This window comes from Mustela lutreola, chromosome 7 (assembly GCF_030435805.1).
Source record: "Mustela lutreola isolate mMusLut2 chromosome 7, mMusLut2.pri, whole genome shotgun sequence".
NCBI lineage: Eukaryota > Metazoa > Chordata > Mammalia > Carnivora > Mustelidae > Mustela > Mustela lutreola.
Genome location: NC_081296.1, coordinates 105,863,314 through 105,875,453, shown reverse-complemented (window position 1 = coordinate 105,875,453; position 12,140 = coordinate 105,863,314). Strand labels below are relative to the sequence as shown.

General features: G+C 45.8%; 1 long non-coding RNA gene across 2 annotated transcripts in view; it reads left to right on the top strand.

Annotated features, from left to right (window-relative positions):
• LOC131836557 (uncharacterized) overlaps positions 1 to 10,968 on the top strand; it is a 79,193-nt gene extending 68,225 nt beyond the window's left edge. Inside the window, exon 4 of one of the 2 annotated variants that reach the window (XR_009355669.1) lies at positions 9,900 to 10,968. This is a non-coding gene — a long non-coding RNA (uncharacterized LOC131836557). Of the gene's footprint in view, positions 1 to 344; positions 4,120 to 9,899 lie in introns of those variants that run through there. The other variant, XR_009355670.1, reaches the window with a different exon arrangement.
• Positions 10,969 to 12,140: the final 1,172 nt, after the last annotated feature.

The window sequence follows — 12,140 nt, the reverse complement described above, 5'->3', positions numbered from 1 at the left end:
CCACATGCAACTGAGGGCAGTCTGGACTCAGCAGGCCAAACGTTTTTTAAGCAGTTTATCACTGATCGTTTTAGCAAAAAGCAGGGCAGAGGAGAGAAGAGGTTGATGAGGAAAAGGGACAGAGGTAGTTATAAAGTTCCAAACACAGCCTTTTCCTCTGAAGTTAACTCCACGATAAAACACACACACGACACAGGAGCAAACAACACACAGAGCTGGCCTCTACTCTAGGGTTAGGAATAAGGCTGGGCTTATGTGGGATACGCTAGAAGCAGATGGCTTTTCATCCGGGAGCAGGGTAAGAAGCAGAAAGAGATAACCCTTTTCTGTCTCCTAAATACCAGGTGCCCCTAAGGAGGCATTCTCCCTACCTGGGAAAGAGAAAGCATCTGTCACGTGATTAGCCTCTTGCTGATATGCACGTGTGAGTTCACCAATCCGAGACCCGACTCACTTCCTATTTCTGTAAAATGTGGGCTAATCATACACACAGCCAGGGTGGCTGTGAGGGCGAAACACTGGATGGCCAGTGGGCTTTTTGGCTAACGTTCACTGTGTCCTGTCCACAAGGTCACTGCCCACGTTTCCAGGACCCTGTTACCTCTGTCTGTGGTTGTTCAAGAAGCATCGAGTTCCCTCCTCCCCACCCCGTGACCACCTCCCACTCTCCAACTCAGTGCTAGACCTTCAACCCCTTGACAGTAAGGGCAATCTGCTCTCCTTCCTCCTTCATCGTACTTCTCCCTCTGGCGGCTCCTTGCCGGCCCCCTTCCCACTTGCATTGCCCAGCCCTTGGGAATCCTGAACCAATCTGCAATTCCTCTTCCTAGAATCCCTCCCCAAGAGTTCGGATCACATGTGAAACAAGTTTAGCCATTGTGCAAATGAGTTCCGTGGCCAAGTTCCTAACACAGTCTGGTAAAAGCCAAGGGTGGGACTGGGAAAACAAAGTCAGCCTGACAACCCCACGGCGAGTAGGAGGGTAGGAAGGCTGTGTGATCCAGAGGGAAACACACCAGACTAGGAGTTGGACGACCTCTGGCCCAGTGCTGGAAGCGCTGTGGGTCACACATCTCACATCTGTGGGCTTTAGTACCCCCACAGAGGAGCAGGTGGGGAAGTCAGGACCAAATCAAGCATGGCAAAAAGAAGGCACAGGTGCCCTTGTGTACTCACCCCTCCCACATTCAAGGCAAACATCCTTGATCAGTCAGTCCTTCTTTCCTGCAGAACCCAGACTACACCCAGCACTCCAGGCAGCCACCGTCCCGTAACTGGAGTTGGCACGGGCGACAAAATCTCTTTGGTCCCCTTGAGCTACAGTCTAAAATCTCCCTTAGTATTTGAACATTCTCTGCTTCTGGGACATGAATTTCCTCAAAGTACAAATTTGCTGATTGATGAGCATCCCCAGAAAACGGGGCATCAGGGCTTCCTAGAATCAGCCAGACACAACTACAGCCTAGTACCCTCTCATACTGCAGCTCTGGGCAGACTCCGGGATGGAGGCCAGCATGCCACACAAAGGAAAACCGATCCTAAATGTAAGCCACATCGGGGTGAAGCTGGCCCCAGCCCGTGCCCATGCAGTGTGGGATGGCCCTTTAAGGCTCAACACTGACTTTTTCTTAGGATTTCCAAAGAACATATCCCATGAGCCCCATTTTGCCGTGGATAACCAGACTAATTCCACAGATTCTGCTGGGCTAAGTTTTTCCTTAGTTGCTAGCTTCAGTGTCTGCTTTGGCCTTCTGCCTTGCCTGTGAAGCCCTGGCCCAGTCTACTGTAGATTCCACACTCTGTGACCTTGACTCAACTCCATCTCTGCCTCCAGCCATCTTGGACTGACGTGGTACCCCTTTCCCCGCCAGACCCAGAACTGCCCTGGGTGGCCTCATCTGCCCTCGGCCTTACATCTGAAATGCAGCCTCGAAATGGAGTCTCCCCAGATGCAGCTGACTTCTCACCATTTTCCCCTTTGTCATGCAAGTGACACCTAGCTCTGGGCACCCCAGAAATGGTAACAACTCTCCTGGCCCTGCTGTGCCCAGGAAATAGTGTTACCTTTCCTCCTCAACAGCCTTCAATGCCATCAGTAACTCCATTTTCTTATCTACATTCCCTTACTTGGCTTCTCAGGACCTCTGTGACCAGCGAGTCCCACGTCCTTCCCAGTACATTCCTTCCCTGAAGCCATCCTGATCTTCCTACTGGGCCACTAGCCCCCAAGGCTTCTTCTACTCTGGGCTTCCAGACACCATGTTCCTCTGCCAGGAACTTCCTATCTTCTTTTTCAGGCCCCAAATCTACCAATTCTTCACAATCCCACTTACATCCAACCTCCTCTGTGAGCCTTCCCTAGCCTATGCCAGCCTGTTTTTCTCTAACATTTCACTTTTTGCACCCAGCAATCTAGTACTAAATTACATATTACTTCACAGAATTCACAAATGTTTCATCAGTGTCGGCCTTAACATCTCAACCAGTGTGAAAGTTTTTTGAGGGCAAGAAGCTGCCACATGACCTGAGGAGATCTCACTGGTAACATCACAGCAGATCAACAAACACAACAAATACTGAACACCCCTTCTATGACAGAATGCTTAGTAAATGCTTGCTAACTCTTGGTTCTAACCACTGGGCGAGTCTACTGAGATGTATCCCTCTAGTCCTTGCCAATTTATGTCCAATCCAGACCATAGCAGATCCTCCTGGTCCTGAATTAAAGAAAAGGTTAAAGTAAGACAGAGCCCAGGAAAGTATCTGCCTATTAGGCTTCAGCAGTGGTTTTGAAACTTTTAAGTATGAGGAGACATCTGGCATAGTTTCTAGAAGAGCAGATTCCCCAGCTGTATGGACACAGTCTCTGAATCACAGGGTCTGGGGAGAGACCTGAAACGTGCATTTTAATAAGTGGCCTAGGTAATTTGGAAGTTGACAGTTCATCACCCAGAGAAAAAATGGGCTACGTTTTCCAGAGACAATCTGCAGTGGGTGGGCAAAGTTGATTGGGGTGGCCTGTGGCTGAGAATTTCCTTAGCCTTTTCCTTGTTATGGTCTAACCGTGGTTACCAAATCTCTGAGACGCTCCGCCAAAAGACCATTTGGCCTCGAAGGATCATTTTTATCTGCAGTGATCTCCCTCCCAAAGGGCCTCTGCCTTTGGCCTGTCCTCACCGGAGGAAACCAGGCAACAAACCATGCTCACTTAACCAGTTGCAGTGTGGGGTTTACAGGCCTTTTTAACTCCTGCCCTGAATCAGAATGGAATTATGAATAATTTGTCTGAGGCCTGTCTCATCTTGTTTGAGTCTTTCTTCAGCTCATAGTTTTCGTTATTCGCCTTTCAAGCACTGATATGCCTGTTGACATTAACAGCTCCAAGTCTGGAGTACTACATATGCAGCCTTACACAGAACCTCGCTTCTCAGAGCTGACCTCTCAGTACGCTCTCATATTTATTACCCAACATGTCAGCAGGAAGGAAACAAGGAGGCTTTGGGACAGGCAGGGGGCAGAGGCTGGTAGGGTGCCTCAACTCCCTTAGGTCCTGCTGGTACCTTGGCTGAGTAACTCTACTGTGTGTCCTAACACGTTATATACAGATGCCTGAGGCCAAGTCATTTTTCACAATAACTTCTGAAGCATTATTAACACCCCTCCTGTTTATACATGGGGATTTTGCATGGTAAACAACTGTTCACAGAAAGAAGTGAAGTTAAAAAAACAAAAAACAAAAAACAAAACAAAAAAAACCTTGCCCCAAAGCAGATTTAGTTAAACCATCAGGTTCAAAAAGAAAGAACCTTGTATAAATGATCCTCTAAGCCTCACTTAGAATCTCTATTTCAAGAAAAGCTGGAACCAAACAGGAGAAACAGTCTCTTGAGATTTCCCCTGAGGCAGTGAATGCCCCCCACCGCCACCGCCCCGTGGCACCCCCAGGCACAAGAGACAGCCTAGAGCACCATCAGTGTTTCCTCAGAGACAAGAGAATGGAATCCAAGATGCTCTGAAGAATAATAAAAGTCACATGTTCTCTTGCTTCCTCCAAAACTTGATTCCCACCCTGGGGGTCACAATAAGCATGTGCAATGTTTACTGAAAAACTAATTCTCATTTTCTTGCAGGGGTTGGGGGGGTGGTATTGGAGAGCCAGGGGAGGGTCCCAGGGTAGGAAGAGCATGAGGAGATGGGAGAAAGGAAATGTGTATCTACCCATTTTTGCAGCTGGGCCTTTTCATCAGCCTTCACACTGGACCCTTGCTGCAGGCCCCTAGTCAAGGCATCACAATGGTCTCTGTGGCTTGTGTTCAGGTCTCTTCAACTCACCCCAAACCTTAGGAGAGTCACCTATCGGACAAGTGAATTCATTGAACTTCACTAAGCCCCTTTTAAATCATGATTCCCCCTTTGAAATAATAGCACATTAAAGGCTATTGTTTGGCATTAAAGTTCAAAATGCATTCCCTTTTATCACCATTCAATAAAGGGTCAGATATCGAGTCAATAAACCAAAGAGAAGAGCCCCCACGTGGGAAAGGGCAGTCAGGTGGGTTCTGTGGGCTCATGCCAGACCGTAGAGTACAGCTATCAGGAGTAGGGAGAGGCAGTAGGGGCAGGGGTGAAGGGCCTGGGGTCTAGGGTGAACCAGCCTGGGTGCACGCCCTGTCTCTATCACCCCTACCCATCTCACCTTAGACAGCTGACTTGACCGCCCATGCATTAGTTTCCTCCTCTGTGAGGCGGCAATACTCATAGGAACTACTTTAGGGGATTGCTGTGAGTATTAAATTAATTACTTACATAAAAATACTCAGTAGATGTGTCATAAGGGCTTGACAAATGTTATTACTGACTTATTATTATTTTTAGCAAATTATTACTGACTCATAAAATCAATGTAGGATTTAGTCCTCATGATGGGTACCTTCTGAAAATGTTAAAGGCGACATTGGCAGCTTCCTGACATGGTGAAACAGGCAGTGTGACTGGGCTGGGGCACAGTATTCACAGCCCACCATCCCCCTGCCCCCCGTCATGCTCAGACTGTCTAAGGGAAACATGCTATGGAAGTATCTCTTGATCTCCCACCTTGGCAACGTGAGCAGAAAGCCTTTCTCTACTCGTGCTCAGTTTTCATTTCCTGAAAGAATAAGACCTTCTCTGAAGGTCTTAAGTGTGGAGTTCTTAGGGCACCTGGGTGGCTCAGTGGGTTAAAGCCTCTGCTTTCAGCTCAGATCATGATCCCAGGGTCCTGGGATCAAGCCCCACATCGGGCTCTCTGCTCAGCAGGGAGCCTGCTTCCTCTCTCTCTCTCTCTCTCTCTGCCTGCCTCTCTGACTACTTGTGATCTCTGTCTGTCAAATAAATAAATAAAATCTTTAAAAAAAAGAAAAAAAGTGTGGAGTTCTTACCTTGCAGAACAAATCTGCTAAGAAAACAATTAACAGTTCACACTAATAAAGTACCTACCTTAAGTTCTTAAGTATGTGTTATATTCATTATCTTATTTTCTCCTCACAACAACTCAATGAAGTGGGTCCTATTTCCATCTCCATTTTACAAAGGAGGCTGAGACATAGAATAGTAACTTGCCCAAGGTCAGCAGTTCACCAGGAGTTGAACTCAGGGTTTTCAAATCTAGTGCCTTTGCGACAAAGCTATTTCTCACCTTCATCTACCCTCTCTCCTTCAGACTCACCAAAGTTTTTCATTTTTTTAATGGCTATTTGTTAAGAAAGCCAAATGGACAATGAAAACTGTTAATAAACATTCATCTTAGCAAAGTTGTATCCAGGACTTAACTATGTACCTTGTTACAAATTATTCTACTAAGGGCAGAGATGAAGGGCAGGGGGTGGGGGGGGGGGGCTGGGCAGCAAGGAAGACATCCAGCCTCCACCCCATGAATGTTCAGTCTGCTTGATGGCAGGAGGTATGAGGGAGAAAGGCCATGTGAAGTAAAAGTAGCAGGATCATGATTTCAGGGTCATAAGATCGAGCCCAGCATTGGGCTCTGCACTGAGCATGGATCCTGCTTAAGATTCTCTCTCTCCCTCTCCCCTTCTCTCTCCCTCTCCCTCTCTCTAAATACATATATATATGGAAGGGGGGGAGGAAGAGGAAGGGTACAGCAGGTATGGAAGGGTGATGGGATAATATGACCTCACAAGAAAGGTCAGTGTGACTTCTTGGCTTTTGTAGCACACTGAGGAAACTGACACTCAGAGCCCTTAAAGAGTTAAACCTCGAACACTCAGCAAGCCGCAGCAGAGGTAAAAGTCTGCACCTACAACTCTGAAGCCCACGCTCTCCCCATTGCATCATACATCTCCCTCAGCCCAAGGAGGTGTTGAAGGCCATGTCCTGAAGAGCCTTAATGTCACCCTAAGGAGCTTGGGCTTTCTTCTCTAATGGGTGGAAGTATACACAGTGCCCCCTCGGCTCTAAATTTAAAAGCCTCAGCCAGGAATTTCTGAACAGGAAGCAAATCCCACTGGTTTCCCTCCAGGCATCCATATGTACCCCCAACCCCCCAGGGCGTCCAGTGAGCCAACTAACAATTTCTTTCTTTTATGCAAACACGGCAGCTGGGTTAGCTGCACCTGCAGCCCCTGCTGGGTCACACACGATAAAAGGATCAAAGCCTGGAATATGACTTCAGACTATAATTTAAGTTAATTAAGATTTTTTTAACCTAAATTACATTTTAACATTTCATAATAGAGCTGTCAAGATTCTATCTATCAAAACTCTATCAAGCAAACAAAAGAGGATAATTATATTTTCAGACACAGGCAGTCATCACTCCACTTGGTTTCTTATAAAAAGACTCCCATCTTCCTTCACATTCTCATTTTCAAATGCTCTTTCTCTTCCTTACCCACCCTCAGAATCTGAGACTATGCACTCTTAAACAAGTGGAAAATAAACCAAAGGAATGTATAACTCAGGGAATGAAAGTGTTTCTCAGAAGCAGCAACTCTAATTAGAACTGCATCTAAAGGAAGTGTCTCTTAGATGGTCCGAGCATCCTGTCTCACTAAATAGACTCTGATTGGGGGGTGGAGGAAAAGCAGGATATTAAACTCCTCAAATCAAAGAGAACAATGAAGAAATGACAAGCTTCCTACTAGAAGCTGAATTTGCTTTTATCCTGTCCCATTAAGATAGGAGGTCTGGGGGTGCCAGGGTGGCTCAGTGGGTTAAAGCCTCTGCCTTCAGCTCAGATCATGATCCCAGAGTCCTGGGATCGAGCCCCACGTGGGGCTTGCTGCTCAGCGGGGAGCCTGCTTTCCCCTCTCTCTGCCTGTTTGCCTGCCTACTTGTGATCTCTCTTTCTGTCAAATAAAGAAACAAAATCTTAAATAAATAAAAAAAAAAAAAGACACCAAGGGAGGAAATACTGACTGTATTGGGTATTGTTGGATGTCCCCTACTCATCCACTTCACCTTCACCCTTGAACATAATGAAAGGATCATGCTGTTAGGGCAAAAATGACCTTATTAATAATCTCACTCACTCTCTGCCAGTTGGTTTGATTCAGGACTGGGTAGGTACACAGTCCTCAGCCAATCAGTGCATGCGATCCCCCCCCCAGCCCCCCTAGCCCCCCCCCCCCCCCCCCCCCGCTTTCCCTCACCCCCCCCTCCCGGCCCCCCACTGCTGCAGTCTAAAATAGACCATGATCCTTCTTCCTGGAAAAAGAAAGCCCCATGCACCAAAGCTCAGGTAGAACTTAGGGGAGACAGGGGCACTGACTGAGAGTTCCCAGCAGACTGGTTAGACATTTAGGCTTTGGAGTAGGACAGAATTGAGTTCAAATCCTGACTTGAGTGCAAATCTGAAACTGCATTACTTGGGGTCGCCTGATGCAACCCTTCTGATTTCATTTTATTCCTCTATAAAATTAGATTAATGATCATGCCTACTTCGTAGGGATGTAAAAATTGAATAAAACCATGGATGTCTAGAGATTAGCATGCTGCATAGTCACAGCCCAAATACTCTGACACAGAGCAAGGAGGAATAGTCCTTCAGGGGCTCCAAAGAGAGGGCCCTTTAGGTAAACAGCCATGTCAAATGTTCGCATATGCGCAAAGGCGATGCCCCACCTACTCAAACTATGAAGCGGTTGATCAGGAATTGGTCTGGGAAAAGCTGACCTCTGGGGAAAGATTTAGGCAATACACAGCTTTCTCATCTGAAAAGTACCTTGACAATGCTCAGGATGATTGTGGACCCAATGAGGGGGAAAAAAAAGAGTTGATCCTCCTAAGGGGGGATGGGGAAGGTTTTGTTAACTGCGACGTTAAAAAAAGGGGGGGTGGGTAAAGAAAGATCTGCTCATCTCCTATAGACTTTTGGAATCCTGAAAGAACAAAAAGTAGCAATTTCCCACTCCAGCTGGGCAGAAGTGACGCATTGCACTGTCCTTTACAGGCCAAACTCCGAAGTTTCTTTTAAAAAGGAGAGACCCTATTTACCCCAAAAATACAGATGTCGTGAAAAGAAGGGCCATCTGTACCCCAATGTTTATAGCAGCAATCGCCACGGTCACCAAACTATGGAAAGAACCAAGATGTCCTTCAACGGACGAATAGATAAAGAAAATGTGGTTCATATACACTATGGAGTATTATGCCTCCATCAGAAAGGATGAATACCCAACTTCTGTAGCAACATGGACAGGACTGGAAGAGATTATGCTGAGTGAAATAAGTCAAGCAGAGAGAGTCAATTATCATATAGTTTCACTTATTTGTGGAGCATAACAAATAGCATGGAGGACATGGGGTGTTAGGAGAAGGGAGTTGGGGTAAATTGGAAGGGGAGGTGAATCATGAGAGACTATGGACTCTGAAAAACAATCTGAGGGGTTTGAAGTGGTGGGGAGGGAGGTTGGGGTACCAGGTGGTGGGTATTGTAGAGAGCACGGATTGCATGGAGCACTGGGTGTGGTGAAAAAATAATGAATACTGTTATGTTGAAAATAAATAAATTAATTTAAAAAAATAAAGTATTAATACATAAAGGCATTTTCCCATTTTTTTCTGATTTTTCAGAAATTATTTCTGAGAATTATTTCTCAGAAATATATTTTTAATATATTTGTTGTTTAATGTACTTCAAGATAAAAAATAAATTTAAATTTAAAAAAAAAAAAAAAAAGGAGAGACCCTGTGCTTCATGGGCATGGCTACTCCATCCAACCCCTGTCTCTGCTGTTCCCCTCACGCCCTGCCCACCTCTAGCACCAGCAGGCCCTACCCCATCCTGAGGGTTTTCCCAATGCTCACATACTGGCAGAATTCTTCAAATACATCCCCTTGATTTATGACTTAGAAATATCAGCAAAAATGGAATATCCAGGGCAGAATAAGGAAGAGCACCACCCTGGACCATTTTAGAGCCAACATGACCCATCTGCTTGATCTTCCACTGTGGTCCTCTATTTCTACCTTTTACTACCTAATTTTTCTTTCTGCATCAAAACTTTCCTTCCTTTTCCACTCCATTTTCCTAAGTAGGCCAGTCGCAAATAAGCACTTTTTGGAGAATGAATGCAATCCCATCATTGATTTCCTGCATTTTTTGCAGTTACATAGACCTCGGAGCAAGTCCCAGTGAGATGGCCCTGTGTGAATGGACCCTTCCCCACCAACAGGGGGTCAGAAAGACTGGGCTGGGAGGAATTATGTCCCATTAAATCAAATATCCCATCAAATCAATTCCTTCCTATGAATCTCCTCCCTCAAGACACCCTCAGAGCTCCAGGTGGGTGTGTGTGTGTAAAGTAGGGATCACGAATTAACAAGAAGTTAAAAGCTGTTCTAATACCCCACACCACAGCCAGTGAGTGATGACTCAGTGAGAAAGTTCTTCTCCCTCCTAGAAACAACTGAGACCAGGAAGGCAACAGGGAAGAAATGCTGACAGGGACTCACAAAGCCCACTGCAGTTTGGTAAAGCACCAAGCCAGCCTGCATGCCTTATGGAAAAGGAGAGCTGATGCAACCACAGTTGGCACTGACAATGGCCAAGCCACAGCACCGCTGATGACAATCGCCACTCTGGAGAAACACCACAGGCTGCTGCAGAGGCAGCAGCTGGCTCACTGAGGAAAATATAAGTCATGGCTGACTGACAGGAGGGGGGTTGGGCCACCCTCAGGGAGCAGCAGCATTATCTGCTGTACACCAAAAGCTCAGTCTGAAAGCAGACATTCAAGGAACTCTGGGCAAGCACTTGAAGAAGCAGGATTCAACGACTATGAAGATTTTAGACAAAATCCTTGGAGATTTTTGTAAATTGATGAGCGCCTCATATGAACCTTTTCTTAAAATGCAAGATGAATGGATGGAGAATGGAAAATATTAATGCATCAAAATATTAATGGGCTGTAAAATCAGCCCCCAGGGTGAGGTGGGACTGGGCATTTCCTCCACGGTTGCTTTCCTGCCGACTACCTTGAAAGGAAAGAAGATAAACAGGTGATGGAATTTCCACTAGACCCAGCTAGCACTAAGAAAAACCCTCCTCCCTTTGGGTTCTGATGACCCAGATTGAGGAGAGGGTGTCACATCTGGTCTGGGCCAGTGGTTAAGAAGCCCAATCACGTTCCAGTTTGTGTAGCGTGGGTTGGCATCAAAGTATAAGCAGCAGTACCTTTCCCAAGCCATATGAAACAACGGCCTTCAGGTTTAGCCTTCTTGAAGAGATGGTCCAGATCTGATCCGTCTCCTAGCCAAACACAGGATTATGGGGGCCGGAGAAGAGGGGGGCTCTGGGAACACTCAACTACTTGGAGGATACAATGCCCATGTCTTTTCTGTAGCAGGTAACTTGACAAAAAGCTGAAGAGAACATCCCCAGCTCTTGTCTTCCCATCCCTACAGCTGCATGCTCCTTCCCATGGCTCAGCCTTCACTCCTGAAGGAGCTCATGCTCCCAGAGGCTGGGCATAGTAGAAAACATAATAAAGAGATTGTGATGCCAAAAAAATAAAAATCATGAAATAAAATGTATGATAATCCTTCTGCAAGGCTGGTTATTCCCACTTTTTAGAGAAGAAATTGAGGGGAATCTGGGTAGCTCTGTAGGTTAAGTTTCTGACTCTTGATCTCAGCTCAGGTCTTGATCTCAGGGTCATGAGTTCAAGGCAAGCTGGGCATGGAGCCTACTTAAAAAACAAACAAACAAACAAAACAAACAAATAAAATTTAAAAAAAAAGAAAAGTAAAGAAGAAGGAAATGAAATAGAGAGACTGCTGTGCTGAAGCTCAGAGCAACTAATGTTTCCTCCAGATAGCAAGTATGCAGTAAATAACCAATTCACAAAGAATTATTGATATGCTCAGCACTGGGCACTATTCTATCACCAAGGTACTCAAGTGGAAAAATCTTTTTCTGACCTAAACCTCCTTTATTTCTCACCCTACAGCTCTCTAATTCCTACTAAAACTGTCCTCACCTCCTCTGGGCCTCCATTCTCTAGATCCTTCTCTTGTGTCCTCATCCATCAGTGTCCTTCAGGCTTCCTCTGCTCCCTTCCCAGCCTGGACCTATCAGAAAGGACTTTAGCAGGGTTTTCCCCTGAACCTTAGAATTACTCACTCATAATCTACCTCCTGAGTGGCCAGATTTCCACTCATCAAATCAGAGATACTCTCACTTTTCCTCCTCCCCATTCTATAGCTGCCAAGGGATGTGGGACAAAACACCAAAGCACACAGTTTACATCCCATTTGTCCATTCTCTCTAAACCCTGCCTGAGTCCTCATTCCTTCTTGACAACCTTTTCCATTGACTTTTCCTATCTCCACATGCCACTTCTAACAGCACTGTTCTCCTCAGACACATGTGACTGCCTTCACTTGAGAGACAAACTCATTTATTATTCTGAGAAGATTGGCAGGTCATTGCTTTACTCAAAATTCCCCTGTATTTTTTTACTACAGTTTCGGCCTCTCTCCTATTTCCGAGAAAGAGGTATTCCTCTTCTTTTCTATAAAGTTATCCCTAGGCTCCTCATCTTCCAGCTTCTCACCTACTCCAGGATCTGAATCTATCAATTTTGTCCTCTCTCACTCAGGACTTACCTCTCTGCTGCTACTATGTCCCCCTTTGCAAGATA